General features: G+C 43.6%; 1 pseudogene; it reads left to right on the top strand.

Annotated features, from left to right (window-relative positions):
* Positions 1–433: 433 nt before the first annotated feature.
* On the top strand, positions 434–1,161 carry LOC145658480 (uncharacterized; annotated as a pseudogene).
* Positions 1,162–13,720: the final 12,559 nt, after the last annotated feature.

Genomic DNA, 13,720 nt, shown 5'->3' with positions numbered 1-13,720 from the left:
CTGGAAGAATGGTCAAAGATTTCCATAAACACACTCCTAAACCTTGTGGAAAGCCTTCCCAGAAGAGTTGAAGCTGTTATAGCTGCAATGGGTGAGCCGACATATTAAACCCTATGGATCGAGATTTGGATGTCACTCAAGTTCATAAGCATGCGAGGCATACGAGCGAATACTTTTGGCAATATAGTGTGTTTGGAAGAAGGCCACTGTGTTTTCCCTGCTAAAGTGAGCATATAAGTGGTTGAGCTTGTAGGGGAGTGAGGCACAGTTGGTAGGGGGCACAGTACTGGGTAGTTTGAAGTCAGTGACTGTATGACATGCCTTGCCACATACAGTGGCAGATTCGGTATTTCTGGGGCCACAAAGTTATGCCTTGGAGCTCTCACAAAGACAAAATGCAATATTTACCCACCCTGTAGAGCACAACCAAGCCATGAAGTCCAAGGAATTGTCTGTAGACCTCCAAGACAGGATTGTATCGAAGCACAGATCGGGGGAAGGGTACAGAAAAAGTTCTGTAGCATTGAAGGTCCCAATAAGCACAGTGGCCTCCATCATCCGTAAATGGAAGTCCATCAGGACTCTTCCTAGAGCTGGCTGCCTGGCCAATCTGAGTGATCGGGGTACAAGGGCCTTAGTCAGGGAGATGATCAAGAACCCAAGGCTCACTCTGACAGAGCTTCAGCATTGCTCTGTGGAGAGAGGAGAACCTTCCAGAAGGACAACCATTTCTGCAGCACTCCACCAATCGGGCATGTATTATAGAGTGGCCAGACGGAAGCCACTCCTCAGTAAAAGGAACAACACAGTGTGCTTGGAGTTTCCCAAAAGGCACCTGAAGGACTCTTGGACCATAAGAAAAAAAATTCTCTGGTCTGATGAAACAAAGATTGAACTCTTTGGCCTGAATGCCAAGCGTCATGTCTGAAGGAAACCAGGCACCACTCATCACCTGGCCAATACCATCCCTACAGTGAAGCATGGTGGTGGCTGCATCATGCAGTTGAGTTGTTTTTCGGCAGCAGGAACTGTGAGACTAGTCAGGGTCAAGGGAAAGATGAATGCAGCAATGTACAGCGACATCCTCAAAGAAAACCTGCTCCAGAGTGCTCAGACTGGGGCAAAGGTTCATCTTCCAACAGGACAACGACCCTAAGCTAAGATAACAAAGGAGTGGCTTCAGGATAACTCTGTGAATGTTCTTGAGTGGCCTAGGCCGAGCCCAGACTTGAACCCGATTGAACATCTTTGGAGAGATCTGAAAATGGCTGTGTCCCGACGCTCACCATCCAACCTGATGGAGCTTGAGAGGTTCTGCAAAGAAGAATGGGAGAAACTCAAAAATAGGTGTGCCAAGCTTGTAGCATCATAATCAAAAAGACTTGAGGCTGTAATTGCTGCCAAAGGTGCTTCAACAAGGTATTGAGAAAAGGCTGTGAATACTTATGTACATGTGATTTTTTTAATTATTATTTTTTATTTTTAATACATTTGCAAAAATTCCAAACAAACCTTTTTCACTGTCATTATGGGGTATTGTGTGTAGAATTATGAGGGAAAAATGAATTTAATCCATTTTAGAATAAGGCTGCAACATAACAAAATGTGGAAAAAGTGAGGCGCTGTGAATTTTTTCCAGATGCACTGTATATTAAAAATACAGGCCAATACTTTGTCCATCTTTACTTTTGATGACTCAATCATCCTCAGCATGGAGGATACGAGGGTTGCACATATTTCTGGAGATATGTTCTGTCATTCTTCAGAGACCATTTTTCAGCTGCTTCTTGCTGGAGGGGTGGTGTTGCTCTACCCTTGTTTTTAAAATGCCTCAAAGAGGTTTTATTAGATTCAAGTCAGGTGGCATACTTGGGCAGGTGATAGTTTTCACTTTTGCCTTTTTTTTAGAAAGCCTTGTGTGATTTTGGCAGTGAGCTTTGGATTATTATCATACTGGAAAGTTCCTTTTCTGCCAAGCTTCTGGCAACTGGGAGTTATCTGCTCAGCCACTATGTTGGTATATCGACAGCATTCATGGTACCGTCTATAAATGTCTGATGATATTTGCCCTCATGCAACACCATATTCTCATACTCTCCCTACATGCATCATTATCAGGACTGTATGTTCACTGTGGTAGTCCTGGCCAAACATGCCAAACACGCTGGAACCCATTTGGTCTGAACAAATTTATTTTGGTTTCATCTGACCAAAGAATGTGCTCCCAATATTCATCAGGCTTTTTACCATGTTCATGTTTCATGCAAAGTTTTTTCTTGCAGTTTTGTGCCGATGAGCAAGCAAGGATTTTTTTTCCTTCTACGTCGTCCATAGAGGTTGCCTTTACGCAATGTCTTTCATGCTGTCTGAGCTGTCACAGAAACTCATTGGATAGCACCTATGCCAAACACTTGGCCCTCTGTTTTTCAGAGATAGACTATGTGACTAGCCCACTGTCTGTGATATCATTTCATGAAGACAGTCTCAATAGTTTTTGTTAGTGGTACTATGGCTTGTTGTATAACTCCTGGTTACTGCTGCAACTGAGTTTTAATTGGTCAGATCATCCTGTATCCTTTATGAAGTTTCACAGTCAGGTTTTTCAGTACCTCTGGCAACTTTTTTCCCATGTGGAATCATGATGCAGACAGGCATATAGACACAGCCCAAAGCTTTAAGATTGAGGAAGTTCTGCTGTTCAGTGGTCATTTAACATAACCATTTTAGGCTAACTGGAAAACAAAGGTGTACTCAATTTTATTTCAGTGATTACAGGTTTTCTGACTTGTTAAACTTGCTGCATTAAGTTTCTACTTTGTCAAAATACTTTGTCAACTTTGGTCAGCTGATATAGTTTTGAATCATTTGACATTTAAGAGATATTGCACAGGGGTTTACTCACTACTGTTGTAATCTCTCTCTCTCTCTCTCTCTCTCTCTCTCTGTATCTATGTGTGTGTGTGTGTGTGTGTGTGTGTGTGTGTGTGTGTGTGTGTTGCTGGTGTGTGAGCCGTCAGGACTGCTACTCAATTTAATTGTACTCTGTGCATTGACAATAAAGGAATCTAGTCTAATGTAATCTAATCTAATCAAATAGTGAAGCAGCATCTGAGGCAAGCTCATTGCGAAAGCAGGGATTGTTGTTTACAGAAGGACAGTTCCTAAAAGACTGTATGTTTCAGGTTTCTCATGTCTGCCCAGAAAAGGCCACTTCAATCAGAAACTTAAATCTGACTGTGAATGGCCAAGTGAAATGGTGAGTGGTCTGATGACATTTATAATCAGCTGTGCATGAAAGCATGAGGATTTTGTACCTTTTCACTGGCACTCAATGAGAGCACAGATATGAACAAAAATGCTCAACTAGCTATATTTGTCAGAGGAATAAATGACTGACTTGAGGTGACTGAAGAACTGCTGTTTGTATGTCTAGTGTGCTGAAAGACTATAACTAATGATATCTTCCAGGAGTTCCAATGCGATATCATCAACTGTGCTGGCATGCTCTGGAATAAATTGGTTGGAAAAACAATGGACGGTGTCCCATTAGTGATAGAAAGAAAAGATGGTATTGATTCAGAGAAGAGATGTAAATCCTGTGACTGAGAGAAAGCTGGAGGAAGAGCATGTAGATCCTGTGATTGAGAGAAAACTGGAGGAAGAGGATGTAGATCCTGTGATTGCTTCACATTGCTTTATTTCTAAATGCTTACAGTTTGACAATGTTGTGTCAGTTGTGGTGAAATGTGTTAATTACTTCAGCTTGAGAGGCTTACATCATCAATGCTGTGCTTTTTTGGAGGAAATCAATGCAACATATGGTGATGTCTTTTACCTTACAGAAGTGAGCAGATGAGCAGAGGAGGAGACCTAAAAAGGTTGAGACATATACAGCCAAGGAATTCAAGAATGAAGGCAGGCTGTATGTTCTTGAGCCTGATGGGCCTAAATGGGTGACAGATCACAAGATCTGAATTCCTCACACAGGAAAGGGGGTTCCCCATTCAGTAGTGATGAATATGTTGCTGCTATTGAAAACATACAACAGGAGTTTGACCAATGATTTTTCAACTTCAAAATTCACAGTGACGTTTTCCAGATATTTGGAGATTTCCTTTGATGTGGACAGTGCCCCAATAATGCTTCACATGATCTGCAGTAGAACAATGACCTCAAAGCAAAATTTAGAGAGGCACAAGGGAAAACAGATTTTATTGGACCCTTTCTTAGAGAGCTGCACCCAACCTTCCCAGAGATGTCCAAGTTGTTCAAGCAAGACTTGGAAGTCTCTTTGGAAGTACATATCTGTATGGATAAACTCCACTATGAACTTTAAGAAATCAAAGCACAGATCTGACTGATGCCTATCTCCAAAACATGGTTGTACTCTGCAAACTCCCTTAAAGCAAATGTTACTCATTTGTCTGATCAGAAGCAGTGCCACACTTCTGCTATCAAGCACTGAACAATTAGATCTTAAATTAGTGTATCGGTATATACTTAATTTTAAGTCGTGATATTTACTTTTGCCCACTGCCCACTATGTTTATTACTCTGGAACCTATTGGAAAACACTGCCTGACCAGTGGCCTTCAGGTAATTTGTGTTTAAGACCCTTGATCTAGGATATTGACCTTCTTGAAAAGAGGGTAATTGAAGCCAAGTATTCCAGTCAATTTCAATCAAAACACACACACACACACACACACACACACACACACACACACACACACGTACATGTTCACATGTATACACATACATTTTGGTTAATTGCTCATCAATACGGGTTTCTGTTCAAATGTAATATGGCCAAACAAAAATACATTTCAGAAAACCTCAGCAGAAAAGTTTGCAGAGCTCTTATGACAGGAAAGGGCTCCAAGAATATGTCTAAAGACTTTTGTTGGAGACAAAAGTTGAACTTTTGGCTAAAATTATGCCACTCGAACATTATGTCTAACTACTACCGGAGAACAGAAAACACTGCATACCAACACCAAACTGCCAGGCAATAATATGACGGGGGACAGTAGGGGGAGTGTGTGATGGTGTGGGACTTCTCTGTGACCTCAGCGCTCCAGCAGCTTTCAAAGAATCCCAAGCTGTTTGAGGAAATATAGCAGAATGTCACAGTGCCTGGCTGCAATGTAAAACTAAAAAAGGAGGTTGGATGATGCACCATGACAATGACACAGAATACCAGGGTAAATCAACAACAGTGGCCCAAAGAGAAGAACTGTCATATAGGTTTGAGTAGAAGAAAGGGTCAAAATATCTCCAGACCACCGCAAATTACAATTACAATCTGTAGCAAATTTTACTACAGAAAACATTTTTTACTGAGGGTCCATATACCTTTTTCTGTCAATGGCCTTGATTGAATGTCCATATTATAGGGTACGTATTAACAGTATGAATGCTTTGTTAGGCATTGACATCTTATTGCACTACACTGAATGCTGCAGTAAAATGTAACAGTGGTGGTATGGAAGTGTTGCCACAAAAGATTTTTATGCATTAAGGTTATTATGATTATGGTTAAGGTTAGGTCTAGGTGAGGGTAGCATTATTTATTTTAATACACATGTTAATGGAAACACCCCAAAAAGGGAACAATAAAACAAAGTATTAGTGTAAAGAAGAGTGCAGGTAAATGAATAACATATCACAGTGCCAAACATATATGAGTTCATTAAAGTCTGTCTCTGTCCCTTACTCTGTCGCTCTCTCTCTCTGTCTGTCTGCTACTCTCTCTATATATCTGCCTGTCTCTGTCTGTCTGTCTCTCTCTCTCTGAGGTTGGAGGAAATGTGTCTCTAATGATGTGATCCCTCTATAAAGGAGCCCTTTGGTCAGCTTCCACCTGCCCCTCATTACAGCAAGCTGGCTAGGCTGGCAGGATGGACCACCACACACACACACACACGCACACACTCACGCACGCATGTATGCACACACGCACACACGCACACACATCCACATTTCTCCTCTCCCTTGGGTTTGTGGATGACTTTTGCACAGAGGCTTTATTTGCACCGCTTGGGAAGCACTGTAAGGCCTGCTGCTCATCCGTTTGATTGGGTCTTTTTATCTGCGATGTCCTCGGAAGCTAATGAATCACAAAGCCATGTCAGCATGTGTACCATACACATTTTCTACCTACCTTCAATAGCATCATTTCATCCACTGTTGCTCTTTCATCTCCTATTCTTTTTTTCATTCTCTCTCACACACTCATATTTCCTCTTTTCTTTCTGTTTATCATTTTCCCTTCCCTTCATTCTTCCTTCCTCTTCTGACAGCTGTCCATTGTGCTTTTATTAAGGTTAATGTAAGGGAGGAAGGTGAGACTGCAGCATCCACAGGCATCACACACGCACACACACACACACACGCACACACGCACGCACGCACACACATGCACACACATGCACTCACACACACACACACACACACACAAACACACACACTGAACTAAGCATTTTCATCATCCTGACGGCTAGGACCGGGCTTGAGACACATAGAATAATGGTGATGACTACCTGTCCTATGATCTAATATTGATAGTGTGTGTGTGTGTGTGTGTGTGTGTGTGTGTGTGTGTGTGTATTATTAAGGGGCTACTGCAGCGATCCTCATGAGTCAAGATCGTTCAAGGTCACTGGTTCATGCCTGACCATAATTTCAGATATTCACAGTCACAGACCCACAGGCAAGTAATCTATAATTACTTTGACCAGTTTTGAAAAAATGTTATTAGGATAGACAGAGGGTATCATTACGCAGGCTACAGAAGATGTTGTTAGGCAGGATCAGCTAAAGACAGGTAACTTGAGGCCACAATGGGTATCAGACTCCATCCATTTCGTGTCAGGCACCAAGCATAGTGGAGACACTGGATATACCCACCCAGTCCCAAAAGGGTGGAGCTGAGGCTCTGCTCCACAAAGCGGGACCTTTTTAAATACAACTGTTGGTATCCCAAGCCCCTATTTGAGCTGATTCTAGTGCTCACCTGGTAGAACAGGTGGATCAAGATGCTAGCAACACCGAGGTCATACTGTCCATTTCCTGGGAGCACATATGCTGTCATAAGATAAATATGCAAGTTGTTCTGGGTAAGAACATCTGCCAAATGTTGTAAATGTAACATAGTGATGAGAACTATGGTAGATAACTAGAACCAGTTAGGATTGCTTTGCTCATTACAACCATACGCCTGCTGTTTATCCTATCAAAGATAACAATAACTGGTATAATCCAAACTGGCATTGGTTTGTAACCAGTATAAAAGCAATACTAGAGAGCAGCCCTTCCACTCTGTAGCTGTACGCAACCGTGATGTATTAGTGAAGGTATATTACTCCATCGGCTTCGGGACATTTTGGCTACTAAATCATTCAGAAATGCTGCGACCTACCCCACCCTTGTTGGAAAAACTCCCCGGAATGCTGCCCTGGGAAACCGATATGGTTTCCTCTCCAATATCCTGCCTTGTGTGTGAGCTGTGCAGTGGGCCATGGGACGGGTAGCGCATACAAACATCCCCGATTGCCTCTCCCGGACCACGCGTCCGCTGGCGAGCAGGTGGAGTTACCGCAGAGCCGCATGTAATCGGCAGAGACACGTGCACATGAGCAAGAGTGGAGTGAGTTTGTCGCTGTGAGTTTTTTTTTCTGGGTTGCTGGTTATGTTGTCTGGTGCAGTACATTCTTTTTTCTCTAGCATTCTTGCCACACTTCTATGCAGTCCCTCCCTTCTCTTTCTGTTCTCTCTCTCCCTCCTTTACTTTTTGTTTAACTCTTCTGCTTTGGATTTAATAATGCACAGCCTGCCTTTGTCAGTCTACTCATCTCCTGCCCTTTCTGTGTGTTCTTCCATGAAATTAAAGCGCTTTAAGCCCACGTCTAATCGGCAGGCATTTAAAGAGAAAGTGCCGTGCGTGTCCAGATCTGTTCGACCAGGGCCACGCTCAGTGGCCCGCTCATACCCTCCTCGTCCACATGGTGGCAGCAGCTGGCTAGACGAGACATGACAAGTTTCATACTTACGCATTAAGAGAGAAAAATGGAGGCGTGATTATTGTTAGATGTTTTGGGTAGAATCAGGCGAAAATGAACTGCAGTTGTTTGCGGTGTGGCACAATGTCTGTCTTGCTGCCTTGTTGAGTGAGTAATGGTTAACTAAGCATTGGGTTATTTACCGAAGGGGGAGAATGAATACATTGACTCATACCCTTACTGGAGGAATCCAGTGGCACATCAAAGATGGGCGGGGCTGCAGTTTCCGCTGACTCCACAAAACGGTCTGCTAAGGTAAATCTGCACATCCATTTATAATGAGGGATTTGAAAAGATTATTCTAAGAAGGTTACAATGATGCACTGTAGTGTTGACACTAGGCTGCATTCTGTTAGACAGTATAAATATTGACTGTTAAGCCATCTGGCTTGAATAATAGTAATAATAATAACAATAATAATATTTTTATTTATACATCACTTTTCATTTGAATTCCAAAGTATGTGTGACAAACATAAAACCAGACAAACTGTGTGGAACCCAGGTGCGGAGTCTTTAATGAGAAGTACACAAATCCAGAACTCAAATCTGACAGCGATAATCCAAGAAACAAGCATGGGTCAACAATACCAGTAATTAAAGTGTAGCCAGGCAAACAAAGAGGATAATCCAAGCTTGTGTTGATTAGACAAAAGTGGGGTCAAAAGGCAGACGAATGCAGACATCAGAAACGCTCAGAGCTGCCAACTATGAGTATCGGCAAAAAACTTAACTCTGCCGTCAAGGTAGTGTTAATACATAGCCCCTGATTGATGAATTAACCAGAGTTGATGGCTAAAAAGACAGATTTGGTTGGGGGGGGGGGGGGGGGTACTTCGGATGGGCAGAAATGCTGCCCTCCTCAGTAGGTGTGACAGTATGAACGAATTATTCAGCTTTATCATGACACTAAAGCAACTTAACAAAATGAATAGTAATCAAGCTGGTCATCAGAATGAAAAGTTGATGCTGCAGCAAACACACCCATTGGGGAGGAATGTCCATTTCCTTCTGGAAGCCGTCACCTTTTTCCTTATCCCTGACTAGGGGTGGATCATGCTGGTCCCTGGGATTTGGAGTGGGTTTGAGCACAGCATTTAGATGTGCACAGGGGTGGCTGGAATGGCCACAGTGAATATGCCTTATCACCTGGCAGCAGGGACAGAGCAGCTGGGATAGGGCCCGCCCTTATCTTAATGCTGCACTCAGATTGGGAAAGAGAGTCTCGACTTCCGGATCAAACCTCAGGTAAAGCTGAAGAGGAAAAAAAAACCCATCATATGCTCCTCCTGGCATCTGTGAGGAGAACGGGATCAATCACATACTGATTGTTCTTAACAAGCGGTCCGGATAAGGAGTTATGGGCTCGATGTTTTGAAATCCAGTGAAAACCAGCTTGTGTGGGTTGGAGGGAGTGGGTGGAGGTGGTGGAGGCAGTCTAAACTCCTTACAGCAGGCACCGAGAGAGTGATGATTCTAAAGACCCCGGACAAGATTTAGGACATCTTCAGTCCTGTGCCTCTAGATGGCAGCGGACACAAGAAAAGGTTTTATGGCGGATGGAGCCACGGTGAGCTGCGTGTGGCTTGTTCTTTGTGCACTCACTTCTGACAACCCTGCTGTCTTAAAACGCTACAGTGAGGTGCGATGGCATATGGATAAGGAAGGGTGCAGTAAGGAAGTGAAGGAAGATAAATGTAGTGCCATATTTTTTATTTCAGTAAACCTGCCATCACAGCATGAGAAGAATCTGATTCAGTGTGATTGAACAGAGCTTCTAACCATCTCAGTTAGAGTGCGATGTTGTAATAACTTGGTGATATGTATGTTTCGGCCCTTGTGATAGAGTCTGTCTTTGACTAGGCAGCCAGAGATGCGGAGTGACATGTTTGGCGGTCGGGGGTGTCAGGTACGTAGAAGCCTCACTCTCTAAGAGACACTGATAGACTAACACCAAGCTCCCCCTCTTTCTGCAGCCACCTCTTACCATCTTAATAAATCCCCCTAAATTAAAATCGTTCCCTAAACCCCCCCCCCCCAAAAAAAACTGTTACTTTGTACACACATTAGCACATACCCCAGTACTGATGCAGAACTTTCACATATATGGCGGTTCAGACTCTTTCTTTGATCTTCTTCTCCCCTCCTCTCTTCTGTCTCTGTATTTCCATCCTTTCTTCTCCTCTCCATTTCTCTGAGTGGGGATCAGTGGGAGCACAGTGGAGTGCTGAGGCCTGAGCTCGTTTGGGTTACGTAACGGGAGCAGACGATCTCCGGCTGGCGGACAGGCTGTGACAGTGCCGTCAGGGAACACAAGCTTCACTCACCCGGCCTCAGTCGTCCGCGCAGGACCTGGCACAGCACGCCAAGCCCTGAGCGCCGCTGATTTTCACGCTTGTCCGCCTGCTGCTCGCTTCATATTTCTCTCACACCACGCTTCCCTCGCAGAGCTCAGCTTTCTACTCTGGGTATCTCTCTTGCTCTCTTTATCTCTCTCTCGCTCTTTCTTTCCCGTTCTCTGTTTCTCTCTCTTCACTTTTTCCCATGGTGTGTGTTTGAAGCTGCCCCTGTCAGAAATAGTGTCTATTTTGCCTATGAAAAGGTCACTGCTAGCCCCGGTCCTCCGCAAAGCAGCATGGGTGGGGGTGCGAGGAGGCAGCAGGAGGGATAGGGTGGTGGGGCTCGGGGGCAGCAGATGGGGGCGGGGGCCGTGGCCAAATGCCTGGCATCTCTCCCTTTCCTCTTATATTACCGTCATCTCCGACTGCTTGAGGACTGACATGACGCATGACCTGACCCCTTGCCTTTGCGGACTCTTGGCCCGTGTCCTTTCTCTGGGGCGGAGCGAGCCACAGCTGCGCGGAGTGAAGGGCATCTAGATGAGCGGGAAACCAAGCTGACCAAGTCTAACAAGCCTGTCAAACTTCCGCTTACACCCTCAGTGTTGAGTACAACAAAAAAAATTTTTTATCATGTCAGCTCAGAGTAGATAGACTGTTTACTGGCCTCTGGACTGTCCTACAAGGGTCTTCTGCTGTATTAGGTTGACACTGTTTGTTAAGATTTGGCTTGGAGAGTACCCTCATGATTGAAATCCTACACACTTGTCATTCCTGTTCGAATATGCGATGCTGTCAGCTCATTTCCATTACGGCTAAGGCTGATGAAGAACTGGAAAATTGAACTGAAATGAAAGCAAGGAAAGCTCTTTTAGAACAGGTGCAGTGCATGCATAGAACGAGATGAGATGTGTACGTGTGTTAACACCGATAAACAGAACAAGCAGTGAACATAATGTGCTCACCCATAATGATTCTGAGTTGCCTTGGCCACAGCAGGGAAGGTTTCATTTAGCGTCAGATCTGATCACCTCTTACATGAGGAGCCAAACTAACAAATGGCATTTTGAATCAGGTGCAGTAATGGCAGAGCGTAATGGATTTAATAGTCCTGAAATTTTAGTACATTGAGCACAGACCTGCTTTCATATGGAACGGCTGTGCTGCATGAGCCGGCAGATTCATGGACTTCTCCTGTCCTGGGGGTGGAAGGGGAGGGTGCTTTGGTGAATCTCCCTCTCCTCTGGCTTCTCTGTTTCCTGTCTCATGCCTGGCTGTGCTGCTACCATGGGACTGTGCTTTTTCTTTTTTCTTTTTAAACTCGATGTCCAGCAGATTAAGTGGCACATATGAAAGATGGCATCCCACTGTGGACCACAAACCCCTGTGGTCCTCCGGCAGGGGGTGCAGTACATGCTCTTCCAGCTGGAGTGTTGGGGCTGGCCACTGGAACAATTTCGAGCATGCGTCCTTCCAGGGCTGCGCAGCTTAGTAAGAGAGTGGCAGAAAATGTGGGCACCTGCTGGAAAAGTGAACCCTCCCTCTCACTCTTTGATTACAGATCTGAACGTTTCGGCCTCAGGTGAATACAAATGAACTCTGGTTCTGAATTAGTCTGTACTTGTGGTGTTATGGCAGATGTGGGCTAGGTTTCTTTCAGCTAGGGGACCCATCACACACACACACACGGTTTTACACATTCAGCTCTCATTAGTGTAAGTATTTCACTTAGTATAAGTTCTCAGTATAAAATAGTAGTCAGATGAGAGCTTTTGTACTTCTCCATGATTGCTTCTGCAGTTAATGCACACAATGTCTCCAACCTGGACAAACAGACCAATTCATAAATACATGAAGTTCAATTGTTTAGATGAGTGTTTTTGGCAAGAATAGATTTAATAGCTGTCCTTGCTAGAGGCCTTTTATTTTATTGATGCAAAATATAATAAAGAGCTTATTAAAGCAACAGAATTACAACCACATCTTCAAAAGACACTAGCCTAACAGTAACAGTAAAAAACAGTAGCCTAACCTCCATACACGAAACCTGTGTTGATTACTGAACTCTTGTAGCCTAAAGTCAAACACAGCCTTAATATTTCAAAGTGAGTCTCCATCGGCCAAGTAAGGTGTTGATTAAATGGTTTGAACAAAAGATCTGGGATGTATTCAAGCTTAGGACTGAAGCATAAGACTGATTTAATTAGGGAAATTCAGCTGTCCAGTTCCCAGACTGGCTCCAGCTGCACCACTGCATGCCTCTCTGCCCTTCCGCAGGCATTTTTATAATAGCAGTGGGTGCTTGATTAGGTCAAACCTTCAATAACTGGGCTTATTGTTTCCTGGGGAAATAGTAAGATCTAATTACCAACTATTTATGTCCTCTTGCACCAGGGTGCAGTCCACACTGCTTAGGGCTTCGTGGAGTCCAGTTCATTGCCAGTTGCCAGCAGGAGAGACATAGCTAATAGGCGTGGAACCAAGTCTGTGGCTGGATGTGGCCGCTTTATTTATGAGGGCAAAATAAATAACAGCGACACCTTGGCTTGCCAGTCAGCAGCAGGGGCAGAACTGTGCCAACTCCTATTCTCTATTCTGTTGCTCCTTTGCCTGAGAATGAGACATAAAATATGAATTATGTGATTTTTGCATCTTCAGTTAATGCTAACTAGATGTCACAAGTTTGCAAAATGAGTACTTTACTGTTATATAAGCTCATAATGCTCAGTTTACAAGCTTGTGGTAACTAGTTAGCAATGCTCCTTTTGTTCATATAAATAAAGCATTTGCTTTAGTAAACTAATATGTGGTGTTGGTAGGTTATATGTTTATAAATGGCTAGCCTTAACATATTTGTTATTACTACCTTGTTTGCTATGTCGCTGACTTGATTTTAAATACCTGCATATGTCTGTTTCTACTGCTTTGTATAGAGAACAGATAAATTGAAAGAAGCTAGACTGGAAGCATTAGGTTCAAGCGTTTGGAAATAGGCTGTAGCTTTATGGGAAATTTAGTGCCCACAGTAAATTCTCGCGGCGCTGATGTTTGTGTCGTGCAGTTCGGCTCAACAATCCAGATAATGTCTTACAATGGCCAGGTTATGGTTATGGATCTACTTTTTATCCCCGTGATTGTAGTGGGTCACGGAAACCTTTTACTGAGGCACGTGGCTCAATAACTTGGGTCTAGTAACGACCCTGTTCAGGAGTGAGCAAACGTCCAGACAGAAATTGAAATGAATAAATACAAAAGAAATGTGTACTCACGATAGTCTGGAGCCAGTTGGAATTCTATGCGCCTTTTCTATCAACCAATAAA

The sequence above is a fragment of the Electrophorus electricus genome, chromosome 6 (genome assembly GCF_041902795.1).
Source record: "Electrophorus electricus isolate QZ-2024a chromosome 6, ASM4190279v1, whole genome shotgun sequence".
NCBI lineage: Eukaryota > Metazoa > Chordata > Actinopteri > Gymnotiformes > Gymnotidae > Electrophorus > Electrophorus electricus.
Note: the sequence above shows the minus strand (reverse complement) of the source record. Positions and strands in the feature narration are given on the sequence as shown.